This window comes from Rhinoderma darwinii, chromosome 2 (assembly GCF_050947455.1).
Source record: "Rhinoderma darwinii isolate aRhiDar2 chromosome 2, aRhiDar2.hap1, whole genome shotgun sequence".
NCBI classification, from domain to species: Eukaryota; Metazoa; Chordata; class Amphibia; order Anura; family Rhinodermatidae; genus Rhinoderma; species Rhinoderma darwinii.
This window is the reverse complement of record NC_134688.1, coordinates 47,938,639-47,959,681: the sequence shown is the minus strand read 5'-3', so window position 1 is coordinate 47,959,681 and position 21,043 is coordinate 47,938,639. Positions and strand designations below refer to the sequence as shown.

At 39.8% G+C, this 21,043-nt stretch overlaps 1 long non-coding RNA gene across 2 annotated transcripts; it reads right to left on the bottom strand.

Annotated features, from left to right (window-relative positions):
* Positions 1-4,246: 4,246 nt before the first annotated feature.
* On the bottom strand, positions 4,247-17,078 carry LOC142742142 (uncharacterized). Of its 2 annotated transcripts, XR_012881320.1 has the most exons (4): positions 16,505-17,078; positions 14,510-14,632; positions 10,698-10,809; positions 4,247-4,406 (listed from the first exon to the last, which is right to left on the bottom strand). It is a non-coding gene; the product is annotated as an uncharacterized LOC142742142 (long non-coding RNA). The 2 variants fall into 2 exon arrangements; XR_012881319.1 differs by having other exon boundaries at positions 14,510-17,066.
* Between the last annotated feature and the right edge of the window lie 3,965 nt (positions 17,079-21,043).

The window sequence follows — 21,043 nt, the reverse complement described above, 5'->3', positions numbered from 1 at the left end:
GGAACTCGTTTTCTATGAATGCGGTGGTCCCTCAAACAATTTCTAGTTCTTCATTTGCTGGATTCTTCAGTGTTCCTTCACTGTGGCAATTTCAGTATGACAACTGGCCATATAATTATGTTAGTATATTGCATATTTATTCTTTGTCTGGTGCGCTCTTTTAGGTTTTCCATGGTTACTCAAATCATCACGGTACTACTATGCAGTCTTTTATCCATGGAAGTCCTCTGGCACTTTCTAGTTACCTAATGTCTTCTATTGCACTACTTCATACTCTAATAAGCTTAATTTGACTACTGGTAGCCTATACTACTGGTAAATGTTAGTGAGATTACGTTGTTCACTTGCAATGTTACATACTTGCTTCTATATGCATACTAGTCTTATACTGATTAGATAGGTAACATTAACTATCGGTATCCTGTACTACTTGTAAATGTTAGTGAGATTACGTTGTTTACTTGCAATGTTTTATACTCGCTTATATGTGCATACTAGTCTTCTAATAGTTAGACATGTGACTAACTATTAACATCCTGTACCACTGGAAAATGTTAAAGGGATTACGTTGTTCACTTGCAGTGTTACATACTCGCTTATAAATGCTTACTCGTTACACTAATTAGACATGTGACATTAACTATTGTTATCCTGTACCACTGGTAAATGTTACTGAGATTACGTTGTTCATTTGCAATGTTTCATACTCGCTTGTAAATGTATACTAGTCTTATATGTCACATTCCTTGCATGATACGGTCTATGTCTTTGTTGCGAACTCTCCTTCCCCCTTCCTTTTCCCCCTCCCTTTTCCCCCTCCCTTTTCCCCCTCCCTTTTCCCCCTCCCTTTTCCCCCTCCCTGTATACCTCTTCCTCATTTTCCTTTCCCTTATGCAGTATTTACTAGAACTCCATTATACATCCATATTGATTCTTTTTGAAACATCCTGCCCCGTTGTCATAATTGGAGATCATCTCTCGAGGCTTTAGCGCCTAGTTTCGCAAATGTTTGTGCCTCTGTCGCTGCCCATTAGGTAACAGACGGAATATATTACACATTTAGGTTTTTTTTTTGTGCTGGCCCACTTTTTTCATACCTTCTCTTCTCAGGTTTTCTTCTTACTGAGTAGTCGGCCTCTGGGCCTCTTTACTCCCTTTCTGTCTTCCTGCCCTTCCTTCTGTCCTCTCTATTCGTTTTCCCCCTTATTTTTCTCTCTCTTTTCAGATATGTCGCATCAAACGCAGATGGACTTGCATGTGGGTACGTTGAATGTTAAGGGCCTTCATAGCCCTGGAAAGCGTTCGATTCCTCTGAATCTCTTAAAAAGGTAGACATCTCCATGTTGCGTTTCTACAAGAAACTCACCTCTGCGAACAAAAACCTTTCACATTATCAAACTTATGGCTTCCGCATGCGTATCATAGCTATAGTCCGGATCCGAAATCCAGAGGGACGAGCGTTATTTCCCGCTTCCTTCAATGGAAATTTCTAGACTCTCGCAGTGATGGTATGGGACGAATGCTTCTAGTTAAGGGATCTGTGGCCTCCCAGGTATACACCTTTGTAGGTCAAAGCTCAGCTCTTGATGGCTGTTTGGAGTTTGGGGATGGTACCATCATCCTAGGCGGTGATTTTAATGTTGCATTAGACCTAACCGTAGACGTCTCTACCGGTTCATCGTCGCTCTCCCTTTCCCATCTCTGCCGCATTCACTGGACCCTTCATGACCATCAATTTATCGACTCTTGGCGCCTTCTCCATCCTTCGGGCAAGGACTTGATTTTCTACTCCCCAGCACGACACCTATTCCAGACTAGATCATTTTCTCTCAAACATCAGTCTCTTCATTCCCTCAAATCTGCTGACATTGACACGATCACCTTCTCTGACCCTTTCTTTTCACTTCCCGCTCCCATTCCAGTCTCAGTGGAAACTGAACTCCTGCCTTCTTAATGACACGATTGTCACCTGACATCCAATGCTCCAACGATGAGTATTTCACATTCAATGCCACAGTCGCCACTAACCCATGCGTTATGTGGGAAGCCCGTTTATCAAGCATGGTGCTTGTTTGAAAAAGGAATGTTCTAAGGCCATCACCCTCTTAATTTCTGAGCTTAAGACTTTGTAAACTGCTCATGAACGTTCCCGCAATCCAGAGTGTAAGGTGGCCCTTCTTCAGAAACGAGAAGCCCTCCGCTCCCTCCTGTTATCTAAGACTAAAACTTCCCTATCCAAATGTAAACGTCATTTTTATGAATACGGAAACAAATGTAGTTAATCTCTTGCTAGAGCTTTGCACATTCAGCATTCACACTCCCATGTACCCTTTCTAACCCCTCTCCTCGCCCTCGGGCCCACCTTCAATTAGACATAGCAGCCACATTTTGCAACTTCTATGCCTCTTTATACAAAACTGACTCTACTAACCCAGCTACTCTCTAGTAATTTTAGATCAAATATTGCTGACTCTGGCCTCCCCTCTATGTCAGAGGATAATCTCTCTGCTTTGGAAACTACGATTTCTATACAAGAATTATCTCATGCCCGCAAACACCCCCAGTCGGGCAAAGCCCCCACACCTGATGGGTTTACACTACCGTACAATAAAATCGTTTTTGATACCTTGAGCCCGCATTTCTTGGCCTCCTTGAACTCTTTGTCCACTTCTACCACCCCTCCTGATGCACTCAGAGCACATATTGCGGTGATTCCTAAACCCAGTAAGGACCTCTCACAATGCGCTTGTTACAGACCGATTTCTCTCCCCAATTCAGACATAAAGATCTTTGCTAAGATTCTTAGGGTTTGTTTGGCTCCACTATTGGGGGATGTCATTCACACGGACCAGGCTAGGTTCATGTCAGGTAGGGAGGCACGTGACAACATGACTAAGACCATTAATCTTATCCATAAAGCTCAGTTGTCTAATATACCACTCATGCTCCTCTCCAGATGCTTAAAAAGCTTTTGACAGAGTTAACTGGACATATGTGGAGGAAACCCTTCTCCGTCTTGGCCTTAAATCCCACATGATGGGTTGGATGATGTCCTTGTATTAATGTCCCTCTGCCAGGGTTCGTGTGAATGGCATCCTTTCAGACGAGTTCTCCATTCATAATGGGACCAGAAAGGGTTGTCCTCCATCTCCCCCAATTTTTATTCTGACCCTCGAGCCCTTTCTCTGACATATCCGAGCGAACCCCGAAATAAATGGTATAACGCTGTGTACGAGAGAGGATAAAGTTGCAGCTTACGCAGATGACCACCTATTTTTCTTGACCAACCCATCTATTTCACTCCCGAGTCTTATGCATAAGTTTCAGCAATTTTCTAAACTCTCTAATTTTAAAATTAATTTTTCTAAGTCAGAAACCATGAACATTTCCCTTCCCCCCTTCTCTCTAACATTCCTTAGAACAGTCATTTAGTTTTAAGTGGAACACGACAGCTCTCAAGTACCTCTGGGTTAAAATCCAGTCTGATCTGAAAGACCGTAAATTACATTTACCACTGCTCCTTGCTAACATACAGACTGCGATAGGTGGACGAAAGGTACTTTCACATGGATGGGTCGACGTACCATTCAGCTTTCATTTTTTATAGCGGTCAACTCTCTGCAAATTTAGTTTGTTTGGGCTGGCAAACCGCCTAGGCTTAAAGAGGCTCTGTCACCAGATTTTGCAGCCCCTATCTGCTATTGCAGCAGATAGGCGCTGCAATGTAGATTACAGTAACGTTTTTATTTTTAAAAAACGAGCATTTTTGGCCAAGTTATGACCATTTTTGTAGTTATGCAAATGAGGCTTGCAAAAGTCCAAGTGGGTGTGTTTAAAAGTAAAAGTCCAAGTGGGCGTGTATTATGTGCGTACATCGGGGCGTTTTTAATACTTTTACTAGCTGTGCGCTCTGAAGAGAAGTATCATCCACTTCTCTTCAGAACGCCCAGCTTCTGGCAGTGCAGACACAGCCGTGTTCTCGAGAGATCACGCTGTGACGTCACTCACAGGTCCTGCATCGTGTCAGACGAGCGAGGACACCGGCACCAGAGGCTACAGTTGATTCTGCAGCAGCATCAGCGTTTGCAGGTAAGTAGCTAAACCCACTTTTTCCCCTTACAAACTGCTTTACTATTAAAAAACCAAAATAAAGTAGATTCACGTAGATTCATCAGATTTGTAGAAAGACTTCAAATGACACAAAGATCAAACATTTCATTATCTTGTTCAAGCTCATTTTTAGAAGTTTTTTCAAAGGACCTTCAGAAGGTAATTTTATTTATGATAAATAACTTAAGGTGGACATTCTTCATAACATTTTTCCTGTGGTTTAATGGACCAAAATGTATTTGTGACGCTATCTTCTTCCATATGCGTTTTCATCCCATTCAGGTACAGCTAGTGGACTGTAAAAATAGAATAGTAGAGTCTCAAAATATAGTTAAATCATGTGCATGTGTATACAGGACAACAGCATAGTACACAGTAAATACAAGTGAAAAGAGGATATCCTGCTCCCCTATGTGTCTGTTACATACACACAGAGACATTATACATCAGTACTGAGCAGTGTAGCTGTGAACCGAACACTGGGGTGAGATATAAAAGACGCTGCCGCTATTGGTAAGTGTTCTATGTGTGTCTGCCTCCACCAGCTCCCATTTCCATAGAATTCTATGGGAAGCATGTAACCTGATCCCTCAGTGAGCTGATAATCCATCTAGTCTCTCCAGACACATTTTAGCAGTGACTGGAGTGTAAGTTATCAGTGCAGAAGTGAGAAGTGTCTGATAAGTGTAGAAAGAAGAAATTACCCCTAATAAAGATAAAGTACAAGATTTAATATATTCGGTTGTACTATTTATTTATGCAAAGCTTTTCAAAAGGTTAGTGACCATTTCATGGCATTTAACATGCGAATAAGGCTAAAATCACACTTCACGCCCTTCATCAGAAACATATATAACAAAAAAAAAAAAGAACGAAACTGAATTCCATCTATGGGTTTATCTATCTCTCTAGCCTACGCTTTTTTTTTTGTTTAAAAAAAAAAAAAAAAAAAGTATCCAGATGTAGAACTGCCAGGGGTCTGTAGACACGTTCGTGTATGATCCCAGCCCCTGAATCTGTGTAGCATGGTGAAACATGTCAGGTGGATGGATGTGTGTTAAATGATTTTTAACCCCTTCCCCCTGCATGCATTCTGGGCCTTAATGACCAAAGCAAAATTAGCAGTTTCACGATGTCATTATTTAATTGGTTATAACGTTGTAGGAATCAAATGTATCCCTAAAAATTTGGTATGTTTTTTTTTTTCAGCAGAAACAGGGCTTTATTTTGGTGGTATATACTATAGGTTTTTTTTTCATAATTTTACAAAAAAAACAAAACCGTTTTCTTCAATTTGTTATGTAAGTTTTTAAATAAATAATGTTTTTACTTTTGCATGCCTCTAGATTTCTGAATTTGTTCTGATTGCTTGGATACCAAATATGTTGGTGTATGTTATCTCACGGGCACTTGGCAAGGCCTCAAACTAAAAGGTGTCCAATTTGGCCTAAGGATGACTGTTTCCAAAGCTGATTTTTAGACACCATAGTGTTTTTGCAGAGGCCCTGTGGTGTCTGATCATAAAAATACACTTAAAAATGACCCAATCTGGGAAAGACGACCCCACAGGGTTTTTACCTATTAGTATAGTTTGTACCTAGGCCTTTCCGATTTTTTCCGTTGAAATCTGAGATAAAATATATAAAATATTTATGACACTATGTATTATCACGGACCTGAAGATATTCATCTAGGGGTATAGTGAGAATGAAAAAAGAAAAAACGTTTTTCCCTACAGATGTAAAGACCACCCCCCCACCCAGAATTATCATTGACAGGTTCACTTTCGCATAAGAAATCCCTCCCTATTTTGGCTTTCCCCAATTCAGTAATTTGCTACTGTATGGTAGGTCTCAAAGCATGGGTAATTACACAGTCCTAGTCTTGAAGGGCAAAAAAAACGTGAATCGCTTCTTCGGCCATGTTTTCGGCAAACTCTGCATCTTTTCTGCCGATACTTTTGCGTCTCAGTGGCAGGGACAGGATGTAAAAAGTGATGCTCCGTGAGTCTCTTGACATCTTCTGATTCATGGAATCCTACTTCCCCTCCTTCAAATAAAAGATGTTCAATAATTTTTTTCTTGTAATTCCAGATATGTCATGGTTCCCTGGGACTTTTTGAATATTACATAGGAATTGAAAGTAGAAACCTGCATCAGATTGCCAGTTTCTTGTACCAGGCTCTAGTTTTCCTTTTGATCCAATAAGGTTGGAGAGCCTGGTCTGAAAGGTCAACCCCACCCATGAACCTGTTGTACTCTGTAATATAGAGCGGTTTCTCTCTTTCCGCAGTAGCGCCTCTCTCTGACAATGACCTTGGTGTCAGCATGAACAGTGCTCAGCATAAAAACATCTCTCCGATCATTGCACTTAGAGGCTCTGTCACCAGATTTTGCAACCGCTATCTCCTATTGCAGATCGGCGCTGCAATGTAGATAAGAGTAACGTTTTTTTTTTTTAAAAAACGAGCATTTTTGGCCAAGTTATGACCATTTTTATATTTATGCAAATGAGGCTTTCTAAAGTACAACTGGGCGTGTTTAAAGTTAAAGTACAACTGGGCGTGTATTGTGTATGTACATCTGGGCGCTTTTACTTCTTTTACTAGCTGGGCGTTGTGAATAGAAGTGTATGATGCTGACGAATCAGTATCATCCACTTCTCTTCACAACGCCCAGCTTCTGGCAGTGCACAGACACACAGCGTGTTCTCGAGAGATCACGCTGTGACGTCACTCACTTCCTGCCCCAGGTCCTGCATCGTGTCGGACGAGCGAGGACACATCGGCACCAGAGGCTACAGTTGATTCTGCAGCAGCATCAGCGTTTGCAGGTAAGTAGCTACATCGACTTACCTGCAAACGCCGATACTGCTGCAGAATCAAATGTAGCCTCTGGTGCCGATGTGTCCTCGCTCGTCCGACACGATGCAGGACCTGGGGCAGGAAGTGAGTGACGTCACAGCGTGATCTCTCGAGAACACGCTGTGTGTCTGTGCACTGCCAGAAGCTGGGCGTTCTGAAGAGAAGTGGATGATGCTGATTCGTCAGCATCATACGCTTCTATTCACAACGCCCAGCTAGTAAAAGTAAAAACGCCCAGATGTACATACACAATACACGCCCAGTTGTACTTTAACTTTAAACACGCCCAGTTGTACTTTAGAAAGCCTCATTTGCATAAATATAAAAATGGTCATAACTTGGCCAAAAATGCTCGTTTTTAAAAAAAAACAAAAAACTTTACTCTTATCTACATTGCAGCGCCTATCTGCTGCAATAGGAGATAGGGGTTGCAAAATCTGGTGACAGAGCCTCTTTAAGTGCAAGAAGTTCATCACTTGCGAAAGCAATGGATTCCCCCTTTGCCGGGCGCATTGAGAGAAGTTGTGGTGGCAATCCTTTGCAGTTTCTTCGAACCGTCCCACAGGCCCCTGTTTTGTCAGCGTCAAGGCTTTTGAAAAGTGGCACGCTAGAATAAAAATTGTCAGTGTATACCCTGTAGCCTTTTTGAAGGAACGGCTGCATAAGGTCAAAGACTATATTTCCACTGACACCAAGGTTTTGTGGGCATCATGGGGGATTTATTTCACGGTCTCTGCCCTCATATATATTGAAGCCGCATGTGTAACCGGTCTTACTCTCATACATTTTGCATAGCTTTACGCCATATCTCGCTCCCTTTGATGGTATGTACTGCCTAAAACACAATCTCCCCTTAAAATTTATAAGGGATTCATCCCCACTCAAGTTCATGTCAGGAGTGTAGGATTTTAGAAATTAATCTTTTAGCACAGTAACCAAGGGCCTCAGCCTGTGAAGGCGATCGTGCCTAGGATCACTTCTTGGCAGGCTTTCTAAATTGTTACTAAAATGCAGGAAACGCATTAATGCCTCATACCTGCTCCAGGACATTGACGAAAAAACTGGGGTTTCATGAATAGGACTTGCTGACCAGTAAGAAAGGGTGGACGTTTTTTTTTTTTTACAATGCCCATATTCAGAATAAGCCCTACATTTTTTTTATCTCTCGGACATTGGTAGGAAACACGACCCTTGGAAAAGCCTGCATGTGGTTATGCATTAAAAACTGCCTCGCATAAAGGTTCGTCTGGTCCACAATTAATTGTAAAAGCGCATCCTTAAAAAAATGTAATATGAAAAAAATTGTGTGGGGCAAAATTCGTGGTGTCAATGTTTATGCCCAGAGTTGACATAAATTGGGGCACCTGAGGTATAAAGTTTGCTGCAGCATCCCAAAAAATTGACAGTACTATATGGTTACTAGTTCCCGCACGTGCGCCTGTGGCTTCGGCAACAGCGGCATCTTCCATAGGGGGGAGTGGTTGTGGAAGCGTCCGAAGCAGTACTGGTAGTGTCATCATAACATATTTCCGCTTCTGAAGCGGTTCCGGTGTCACTGCCTGAATCAGGGCACAAAATAGCATAAGCTTGCTCTGCGCTGTAAAGTTTGCGCGCCATTCTAATACGCTTCCTCAAATTTTTTTTTACTTTTTTAGAATTTTTGTTTTTTAATGACCTTTACTATAAAAATTGAAATAAACACTTATTTAAAAAAAACAACAGGGGGGGGGGGGGGTTTATTACAATGTAATGTATTTTTCACTGTTTGTAACGATGTTTCTATTCTCTCCACAGTTGTCTCTCCTCTCAAAACCACAACTGAGAGGAGAGAGAGAGAGCAGAGGCGAGAGCACGCTGTTTACATTCAGCGGGTGGCGATCACAGCGATCACCTCCTCCTATCACAGCGAACACCCTATCAGAGGGTCCCCTGACGTTGTCTCCAAGCCTCCAGCTGTGACCCAACAGCTGAGGTTTGGAGATATACGCGCTGCTTGCAGCACAATCTCGTTCTAAAGCGCCGCCGTGGAATGGCGGCGCTCTAGAATAAAGCCCACTAATGACCGCCGTGAAAAGGCTTATCGGCGGTCATTAAAGAGGCTCTGTCACCAGATTTTGCAACCCCTATCTGCTATTGCAGCAGATCGGCGCTGCAATGTAGATAAGAGTAACGTTTTTATTTTATTTTTAAAACGAGCATTTTTGGCCAAGTTATGACCATTTTTGTATTTATGCAAATGAGGCTTGCAAAAGTCCAACTGGGCGTGTTTAAAGTAAAAGTCCAACTGGGCGTGTATTATGTGCGTACATCGGGGCGTGTTTACTTGGCCAAAAATGCTCGTTTTTTAAAAAATAAAAACGTTACTGTAATCTCCATTGCAGCGCCTATCTGTTGCAATAGCAGATAGGGGTTGCAAAATCTGGTGACAGAGCCTCTTTAAGGGGTTAAGCAGGGATGTCCTAAAACATTACAAAACCATTCAGAAAAGCTCGTGCCCCATCCGGAATATAGGAAATAAACATATTAGAAATCAGTATGTTGCTAAATAGGCAAGTTATAAGTGATATACTACTAGTTACAGAAATATTAGTCTAAAAGGTAGGAAAACTATAGATCATTGCAAATACCTATTACGAAACACGTGTTGTTTTAAACCCCTTGCCGTCAGTCATTTTTAAATTTAGTTTTTACCTCCCCACGTTTCAAAAGCCATAACTTTTTGAATTTATGGCTATATGAGGGCTTGTTTTTTTTCTGGACACGTTGTTTTTTACGGCACCATTTACAGTGCCATATGATGTACTGGGAACTGAAAAATTCATTGTGTGGTAAAAATTACAACTTTATTCTGCGTGTCAATAGGATTACAGCGATACAAAATTTATATAGTTTATTTTCAGTTTTTCTACTCTAACAAACCGAAAAAACATTTCAAACAAATCTTGGTTTGTGTCACCATATTGAGACTCAGAACACCTATGTTTCCATCGACTGAGCGGTGCGAGGGCTTGTATTTTTCGGGATGATTTGTAGTTTTATTGGGGTACATGCCTGTCAATAACTTTTTTTGTGGGAGGCGAGTTGACCCAAACAGCAATTCTGATGGCTTTAATTTTATATTTTACGGCATTGCCTGGGGGCCTACAGAGGTTCCAAAAGGCTGCCATTACAAGCCTCAGCACGCTGTAGAACGCGTCCCAGGGGGCCACCCCCATTTTTTAACAGCTTAGATACCAGTCGCTATAGACCTTGACACCTAAGTGGTTAAACGCCCATGATCTGTTTTCTACAGCCGTTGCAGTGAAGTGCCGGCTGTAAGACACAGCCGACAAATGCTAAGTATGACGCTCAACCGTTTCCCCTTACCTCCTAGGACGTAACGATGTATCAAATGTAAGGAAGGGCTTAAGATTTATTTAGGTTTTGGACCCAAATAAAGAAGCACATTAATAAACTAAAATGAAATGAATACACGTATGTAGTTTAATGCACTTTAGTGAGCCTCTTTGGAAATATTTTCGCAATATAAATAAACCTACCCAGTGCATATAAAACTCAAGAGTCCTATTTTGAAGGTCCAACACAGTATGATCGCTGAAGTTTTTTTTTTGTTTTTTTTAATATCCGGACGTTTGTTAACTGTATGGACAAACGTGGTGTGAAGCGCCTAAAAGATTAAACTTTGACACCTAGAATTTAAAGTAAATTTCTCTAACATTCATACCTGAAATTTGTGATTAGCGCTCCTGATAATTCCATTGCGACATTTGTTAATTGTTCACAAAAGTTTGATTTTTTTTTTCTCTTTACCCGGCATCATCGACTAGGAGGCTCCCCTAAAAACAAGAAATAAAAATGTAAATACCCTGCAACGTCTAGTCTGATAGTAAATAAACGCTTGCAGTTTAACAATGCTTCTTTATCTGCTCCTCAAAAGATCATGTATAATTTTTTAATTTCATAAGCAAATTGCTTCCTTTAAAAATGTTCTTATTTTCCAGCTTTAGGCCTCATGCACACGGCCGTGCCCGTAACCACAATCACCGATTACGGGCACGGTCCGTAAATGCAAAAGATAGGACATGTCCTATCTTTTGAGGAGGCTTTCTACGGCCTGGACACCTTCCTGCAAATATACGGGAAGGTGTTCGTGGTCAATAGAAAGGAATGGGTCCATCATTGCGGACCGTAACGAAACCTACGGTCGTGTGCATGGGGCCTTCCTGTGCTACTGTATATACATTTACAAATGCACATTGCATTACTACTTGTGTATTCATTCTAATTTCCGAATGTAGAAAACCGGAAAACTGGTAACCACTTGTCGGTCTTAGGCAAAAAATGTTTAAGGATCAGCTGATGTTAATGAGGTAGTAGACAAGACTCACATACAAGAAGTATTAAATGAATGGCTCTGAAAAGTTGTTAAATCTAATAGTACATTTACATGATACAATTTTCATCACAATGGCTAACTATGGCAGACTGAGAAAACCAGACGCATGTTTACCCCATTACAACTACAAAAAAAACTGATTGCGAATTTAATTACATTCGATTAGTAAGCCAGCAGAGCAAAAAAAAAAAAAAAAAGACCACCAAATACTGGTTGCAATTCAGTAAATAATTTGCATTTATGGAAAATCAAGATTCTCCAACAGTTAACAATATTTTTATTGTTTTGTGCATTTATCGTTACTAATGCTGTAATTATTTGTTAAAATAATTACCCTCATCTAGATCAAGAACGTGGGTCACCCACACCTTTTCACCTGGTGGGACAGCCATAAGCTACCAATTCCAGGCGGGGGCCAAGTGGAGAAGGGGATGCATATGCGAAGGGCTCTCTACATTATGTTCTATGGGAGTTTTGGAAAAGGCCTAGAAATCGCCGCTCTGCTTTTTCCATAACCTTTATAGAACACAGTATAGAGGGCCATGTGCATGCGCAGCCCCCTCTCGGAACCGAGACCCCTATATCATATACATATATCTCTGTAGATCTATATATAAAACTTTTTTTTATTAGCAGTTTTCTTCTCTAAGATCTATTTCGAATTGTCAGTTTCCCCCGAGCAGCGTTCCAGTGGCAGCATAGACTCGCTGCTATGTCTTCTATACACAGCACACAGAGAAAAGAAAACCCTGCTCTCCTATCTCTCGTTACATACATAGAAACAGCAGCATGGAGGACATTATACAGCAGTACGGAGCAGTGTAGCTGTCAAGTCAGCTCTAGGGTGACATAGAACATTTACGAGAAGAAGCAGTGTCTGAGTCTCACTAAGCAGATGTTCCTCTCCACAGACTTGGATAGGCAGCAACTGTAATCTGATAATCCACCTCATTACTGCCTCACTAAATTAACTGGTAAAATCAGTATTCAGAGTGATCAGTGTCTGAGGCAGGGAAGGGGATAAGTAGAAGTGTTTGAGAAGTAGAAGAGGCGTTTTTCTGTATTAAGATTTGTTTAAAGGTTTCTCATCACCGCTTGTACTATTCAACTATAAAGGGGAACAAAACGTAAATGATGATTACACTTTAAGCTAGAAATCTTGAAATCGGGGTAAAGTAAAAAATCTTTTAAAGTGGTTGTTTCAGAAAAGACATTGCGCTATGGCAAGCCACTTTGTTTCCGGGTCTGTTCTGCTCGGTTTTCTGTAGCTGGTGCACAGAAGTCGGGCCACAACAATCAGACATTGTTAGCATTTTCCACGCGATATACCACCAATGTCTATTGGACAATTCTTTTAAAGGGGTTTCCAGGTTTTGAAAACCCATTTTCAAATACTCTTTAGGAAACTGTGTTTATATAAGGAAACACCTCATTCGAAACTTTCCTTGATTAGGGAAAGTGCAGTGTGGTCTATGCACTACACGGACAGTACATGCTTTTCGATGGACACTAATGATTCATTTCACCTGTAGCGCTGCAGAGGAATTAAACACTTGCTGCTGTGTTTCCCTGTAGATTAATGCTAATCGCTTACCTGAAATACTTTGAGAAACAATTCTAGCAAAAAGATTTTTAAAAGCAAAAGGACCCCTTTAAGATACTGGTTCTTTCAGACTGGGGGTGTAGCTATAGGAGGTGCAGAGGTAGCAGTCACTCTCGACCCTGGTGTCTAAGGGGGCGCAAAGTACCTCTGCCACATAAGAACACACCACTTTTATAAAAAACTAATAACTGATGAAAAGTATCTATTCAGACTGAAAAGTAGAGCGCGACATAGAACCTCAAGTACATATTAAACTTAAACGTCAACTATACCCAAAATTCCACTTTAGTGACTTATTAACCGAATATAGGAGAAGTAACTAGACGTTTAGAAATGAGCTGATCCAACCAGCTTTAACCATCCAACAGTTTAAGTCTCAAGCCAACTGGAATACCATAGCATGTTTAGTTTTTTTGATGTGCACTTATAATGGTTGCAGTACTGTAAATATAATATACACACACATACTAAACACTGGTGATTTATTGGCTCGTATTGTGCAAAGCAAACAATTAATGCCTATTTATAATATTTAATATCTGAATAGCTTGAGCCAGGTTCACTGAACAGACCACACAAAATCACTCAATTGTGTATACATATGGACTAGGAAATTAAAAAATAGGTTATATTCAGTGCCGAAAGTGTCGATACAGTGAAAATTAAACACAAAGCAAGAGCTCAAAACCAAAATCATATGGATGTGTGTCTGAGTTCACAAAGTTATGTGGGACACAGCTTACACATCCATATACAGTTCTGTATGGACAACAATTTATAAAACACACAACGATTAAATTATCTTAATTATTGATCAGCCCATAGTGTGCTGCCGTTTAAGTCATTGTAATTAATGGCACAATCAGTAAATGCAAAAGCCACTCATACATAAGGAATTTCTGCCTAAAGTACGCCTCTTGAGTGAGCGGTTGCTAAGCAGCAATAATGTAGTCACCGGCTGAGAGGACTGAACTAATGGCAAGGTCTGTTGGATTCTCAAGACATTTTTTTTAAAACCACTGATCGTTCTTTTGTGGTGTGCACTCTCAAGACTTAAATTATGAGAAAATGAGCACAAAAGACAACAGAACAAAATAAATACAACAGATTTAAGACTTAATAATACTTAAGTCATAATGAATGGAAATTTGAATTATGAAAAGCAAACCTAGTTTATTCATCAAATTAAAACAACCCAATGCACAACACAATGCACCAAACAAAGTATGAGATAAAAATATTAGTTCTGCGTGAAACGGAAGTATGTGTTGACTTAGGATGCCAAGACCAGACAGAAACAAGTGATGCAATGTATAAATCAGAAGGATCCAATCCAAAAAATAAAAACAACAAAACAATATTAAAGCATTTATTTACAGGTTTCAGCATTATTTTTATACAAAAAAAATATAATATATATATATATAATAAACTCACTGAGAAAGGTGAGGTGAGTAACAAAATGAAAAAATAAAATAAAATAAAGGCTTTGAAGACAGAAAGTGAGTTAAATTGTTATGTAAGAAAATGGCATTACCTTTCACAATCCCTCCTAAGTTGGTTTCAGACACTCAAGGCTGCCATGGTTTATAGCAGTATAGCTGGAGTACAGCAAATTCCTATGAACTTCAGAAACATTAAGTGTTTCACAGTGGATAAGCTAAAACAAATAATTCATTAGAGTAATTCAGAATCAGAAGTGTTTTTTTTTTCTTTCAATAACTTAGATTTGTCACGCCACAGACATAGAATATGAAACCTTACTGTATTGTCTATTTAATAATTCTACATGTTCATCAAATAGATTTGAGCAACATGAAATATTAACGGCAATTTACACAAGGGATAATTTATCTAGAAATACCATGATCATCCTCCACTTAACAGCTCTGAAAATGTTTAACTAGTACTAACATCCTGCAAATACCGTGCACAGCCCCTAGACAGAATGTACACCCATAGCTCCACCTTCTAAATACTACAAGTGAAGACAACTGGTGGAAATGACAAAGCATACCGGTCGTTTCAGGTGACTTCAGAATAAGCGGTCATGTGTGTACATTAAGAATAACACTATTTCTGGCCATTACATGACTTGTATTCTGCACTTTTTCTTTTAGCAGTTTACCCCACTGAAGGATGTCTTTCTAATTCCTAAATTTCCTAACTGCGATCATTTCCACCATACAAAGCACACAGAGAAGAGCACATCCTGATCTTTCGCATATATAGAAGCAGTGTAGCTGTGAATCCAGAACTGGGGTGAGATAAAACACTAGAAAGCTGAAGTAGCGTCTGTCTCTCTCCTCCATAAACTTCTCAGTGAGATGATAGTCCAAAAAAGCAGTAAATTCAGAGCGAGTAAACGGTTAGGGGAAGAGGCAGAAGAAGAGTCTGATAAGGAGGAAGAGGCATTTTTTTTTCCTAACAAATACGTTTCTTAAGTTCGCTTGTGCTATTGATTTAAGCAACGTTTGTTCAAAGTGCATTGCCTATATAAGTGAAGAATATTTTTTAGGCCTGTAATGAAGGTTAAATTGTCAAAAGATCTATTTGTCGTTTTTTTTATTTGCTAGGTTGTTTATTAAGCATTAAAAATGACAGAGTATGAAATACTGTAAAAATACAGTATTGAAAAATTGTACATTCAATTAATCCATGCATGACTTCCATACACGTCCTCCGTTGGCTGTTCTGCTGCACAGTGGACTAAATAGCCCTGGAATGGTACTAATGATGTGGGGGGAAAAGCTAGGACTATCCTTGACAATCATCACGGATGTCCATAAAGCTTGGTTTCTTCTTCACCAGAATTCTTTTTTTGTCAGTCATTTTACATAGTTACACCTAAATCTACACTAACAGTAGGATAAAAACTAAAACACGATTTAGAACAATTTAATACGGCTTTTTGTTGTTTTCTTTCAAAAGGACCACAACAAAAAACCCTATCATGTGTTTTATTGGGTAACCACGGGAAAAAAAATTTCTTATTGAAAATTTCCATATTAAAAAGAGGAACTGTCACTAGGTCACCTATGTTGAACTGGTTAACTGACATGAATGGCGCTGTCTCTCTCATTCCAGCTTCATTTTTTTTCCCTAGACACCTCCACCCATTCCAGAGATATGGTCCACTGTTGTGTTGGCTCCCTATAGGCTGATTTGCTGAGCAGGGAAGTTAGCTTCCCTGCCCCTGATGCTGAACAATTCGCGCAAGATAGCTTGAGGGTAGTTCATGCCGTTGGCCAACTACAGCATATTAGAATATAGGAAGCCAAAACAACAGGGGGCGATAACTCTGGAACGCAGTGGTCCAGAAAAAAACAGAGCTTGAATCAGGGAGACACTATTCCGGTCAGTTAACCAGTTCAACTTATTTGAGCTAGTGACAGATCTTCTTTAAGTGCCCTTTTTGTTTAGAATGTAGATTAAACCAAGCGATTAACCAAGAACACATCTTAAAAGGTAAACCATGGAAAAAAGCTAGTAAAATGTTAAATACAGTTGTACAGTAGAGTAAAATGGGTACCTAGGGAAGAAAATGTTGCCGCAAGGCTGCCTATTGGAGTGCTCTGTAATACAAGACCAAAAGAACTCTAGTTGGTGTCATACAGGTTCTGTGCCCATTGCTCTGTGGTGTGCATGAAACCTTATGAGAATACTGAATGTCATAATTTCTTATAAGTTCGTGCCACATTTTTTTTGACGATAAGGCTCCTAAAAAAAAGTGATAATCCATTATTTTATAGTGCCGGGTAAAGCAATAAAGATATTAGCTAGAAAACTAATCTAAACGCCACCTAAAATGTAGCTAGGTAATTAATACAGCTACACTGGCAAGTCCTTTAGGGCTTAAAGGAATAGTGTCATCACAAATAATTTTTTTATATGTTAAAGATGTTAGTGCTTTAATAAAAACGTTTATATTCATTTGTGTGTTTGTGTTTTACCGTTTCTTATTTTTACACTTTTTCTTCCCTATGGGGGCTGCCATTTTTTGTTCCATTTCTGTGTGTGTCGATTAACGACACACACAGACATGGAATACGGCAGCCACAGTCCCATAGGGACTGCGAACGGCTCCCGTCCCATTGACTGCCGTGTACGGCGTCTGTGTGGGAACTGCGCATGCGCCGCTCCCACACAGTCCTATTCGAAATTGGCGCCGTCCGGCGCCATTTTCCTGTGGACCGGAAGTCGCGGCCGGACAGTAATATTACTACTTCCGGTCGCGGCTTCCGGACTTGTGCACATGGAACAGCGGCAGCAAAGGGAGCGGACGGGCCGGAGGGAGCCGCGGCGGCAGGAGCAGGTAAGAGATTTCAATGTATGTTAGTGTTTGTGTGTGTTTACTACTGTATGTAAACCTACTACACTGTGGGTTACCTCAAAAAATGGCGACACACAGTGTAGGAGGTTAAACCTTTCAAACCCCTCGTTTATCCCGGCACTAGCCAGGATAAAGGAGGGGGGGATGCTGAGAGCTCACTAGAGCGAGGGCTTTTAACCCAATGTTGCAATGCTGCAATTTTGGGAACTAGCTCCATCTAGTGACCAAAAATGGGTAGTATTATAAATTAGAAAAAATTTATAATATTTCCTGACTCGCGAAAAAAATAAAAAAAATTTGAACAATGTTTAATCACCCACACACTAAATGTTTAATTTTTAAAAAAAAAAACATGTTTTTCGGGCAACACCATGCCTTTAAATGTAGAGAGGAACAAATATCTTGACAACGTGTCAAAAATAGACTAACTACACTGGAAACAGTGGTGGCACTCTGAAGGACGCGACAGATAAGGAACTAAAAGAATAGTCGGTAAAAACCTCCAAACAATGCTCAAATATTACTAGACCTGTATCAGCACATTTGTTCAAGTCACAACAAAGCAGTACACTGTGAGCCTAATGAGCTGGAATTAACAGTAGGCCTGTGGATAATCGTTTTACAGCGAAGATAAATTCACAAAAATTACATCATTTGGTGCAAATTCATGGTTTGTTCATTTTTCTTTTTTTAAGCCAAAAACCAGGCTTGGATTCAAGTGAAAGGGAAAAGACTGTAATCCTGTCTACTGCCACTACAAGTGCGTCGGCATTTCACAGTACAGAGCAGTGACGGAATGAAGGGAAAGCAGCGATCGCACAGACGCCAAAGTCCCTTCAAGCAGGGAGTTGGACCCCCACCGATCACATATTTATGGCCTATCCTGAGGATAGACCATTAATTATCTCTCTGGAAAACCCCTTTAAAAATGGTTGGGTAAAGATGTTGGGTCCAGTTGGGTAACGAGGTTTATACACTATGTATTGATCTAAAAATATTTTAAGTGGCTTCCAATTGGACCTGGTTTTCCTTTGCACTGCAATAATCGCACTTACCTGAGTGACAAGAAATCAAAATATATTTGTTAATAACCTAAGACCAACAATAATGCAAAAAGAACGTATGGCGTTCAATGATACGCATAATATTTTTCAGGTTATCATGAACCCTGGAAAGTAAAATACTTGTCAATATTTAACATGTGAATATCGAATACACATGAATAGTCAATAGTATTTGTAGACAATATAAACTATAAAAGTAATATTGCAAATTATATCTTTCATTGTAGATTTTGTATTTAGTTCCAACTTTATCAAATAATTTACATGCAAAATATTGCGCTCTGTTCAGCCATGTCTTTCCATGCTTTGCGATGCTAACAGACTGGTAAGATACTAATACTACTGTCATGGTTTCAATTCTGAAAAAGGAAACTCTACCCAAAATTAGTCTTACAAGTGTCCCCTTATTAAATTACGAGTGTCAGTCTCATACTTTTTTATGCTGCTTCTTTCACTAGATATCAGATGCACCACTATGGGGCCATTGCATAACAGTGTGAATCAGGTCTGAGAAACGCTGTCCCTTTCAAATGGAGAAAAATCTGTGTCGCTCATACAGGCACCAGAACTTCCTGCATGGTATAATTACATGGACTGTTCCACACAGGCTCTCCACGGTGGAGGTGGGAGGTACAAACTCCTATCACAGTTACCGATTATAAAAGTTTCTGGTCAGATAGTTATAATGTCGATTACAGCTCAGACACCCTAGCTCTAAGTCCTTATCTTATTCAGGAAAATATTTAGGGGAGGAATAAATCACACCATTTAATTTAGCAGGCAGTACCGAGAATGTTCCACCTGCTTATGTGATGCTGTTCTTCGGCATCAAAAGATTGATATAGCATTGAACAGAAAAGAGAAAGCAGGTGGAATCTAAATTTCAAGATTATGTCTGATTAAAAGCAGGTTGGGCTCAGGATAGGCCATCAATATGTGATCGTGGGGGGTTCCGATCACGTGAACAGGAGGAACACTTTAACAGCTGGAATACTGTGAACCACCTCTGCAAATGTGTCGGCGCTTAGGTGTGGAGCGATAAAAGAGAATTAGTGATTGGCGGAGGGTCATGGCCCCTCCAAACAGCTGATCGGCGGGGGTTCCAATAGTCAGACAACCACCAATCAGATATTGATGGCCTATCCTGAGGATAGGCCATCAATTTTATTTTACTGGATATCCCCTTTAATGAGAGACCAGAGATGGATGGACAATTAGTAGGGGCTTGCTAGGATTAAAAGTGGTCTTTGCTTGAGGTTTTCTTTAACAGAGCTATGAGTGGTGTCTGGAATCCTGCCAAATTGCAGAAGCGATTAGAACAGTGGCTCAGTGGTTAGCACTGGGTTTGAATCGAGCCAAAGGCAATATCTGCATGGAGTTTTCATGTTATCTTGTGTTTGTGTAGGAGTCCTCTGGTTACTAGTTTCCTCCCTCCTCATCTGGCCTTCAGTAAGACCCATTCTACTGCTATTGAGACTAAATGTAAGTATGCTTGATTTTATACATCAGCTAGCAAGTGTGGACGAAATGGCTCAACCAACTAATTGAAGAGATGTCTACATATTTTTTGGCTGACAACTTAGCTGGTGTATTCAATAGTTATTCAAGTACATCCCTCTGACATTCTAGTTCCACATATCAAGCTAGAAATCTGCCTACAGGAGCATTCCTGTACTATCACTGCAGGTTTAAATTGATGCATAACAAGCTGACCAGTGTTGAAAGCTTGTCACCACAAACTGGTTTTCAAGATGTACCTAAATCTTGTGACAAAAGAGAATACTGAAAAACAGGACACAAATAAAAACTAGCAAGAAAGTGAGGTATTCAACCAAAATACAGAAATATGGACAAAAAAATAAATTAGAAATTAGGGATCCTGGTGCTCATGTTCTATTTATCCATTTTCTATGTTGGATACCCCATTTTAAATCAATTGTTTGTGGAGCCATTACACTTTCAATACTTCAAATGATAAAATACTCAATAGGATCAATTAAATTTCTCATGTGTGAAACTGGTCTAAAATGTAGCATGTTACAAAGCTACAATATGCTTCACTTTGAAAACATGCACATCATATTTTAGTAACTCACAAAAACAGACTGTCATTTGTTGGCAGGTGGATTCATTATAGTAGACTGTAAAGCTATAACAGGGCACGCAAGTACTTGGAAAGATGAGAAAATTAGACCATCACTCGAGATATATGTATAGAACTATCCACTGAAAAGAATATGGTGCTCTTGTTTACTTTTAAAACAAAATCAATGGTACAAGAATAAAGTAGAAAGGAAAAACTTAAAAAAACTATTAAAAAAAGAGTAAACAAGCTTTAAGTGGCTTATTTCACAAATTTTTTTTAACAAGTAGTTAAATCGACTACGGGAGACAGTGGATAGAAATCTTTCTTCCCGAGATCTCTAGACATCAGAATACCAAGGTAATTTTGGACTGCATCGTTCCTGAAGTTAAGGCTAAGCTGCACTTCTGTTACTCTTGGATATTGGGAAATAGGGAGAATCCGCTGCTGAAAAACCTTGATTTCTATTTACGGTCTTAGAGACAAAAAAAAATAAAAAAATTCCAGCACTGTGCCGAGTATACAATTTCCCTTGGGCTATTATACAATAGGTTGCATGGCAAAATTTACAACACTGCTTAATTATAATTC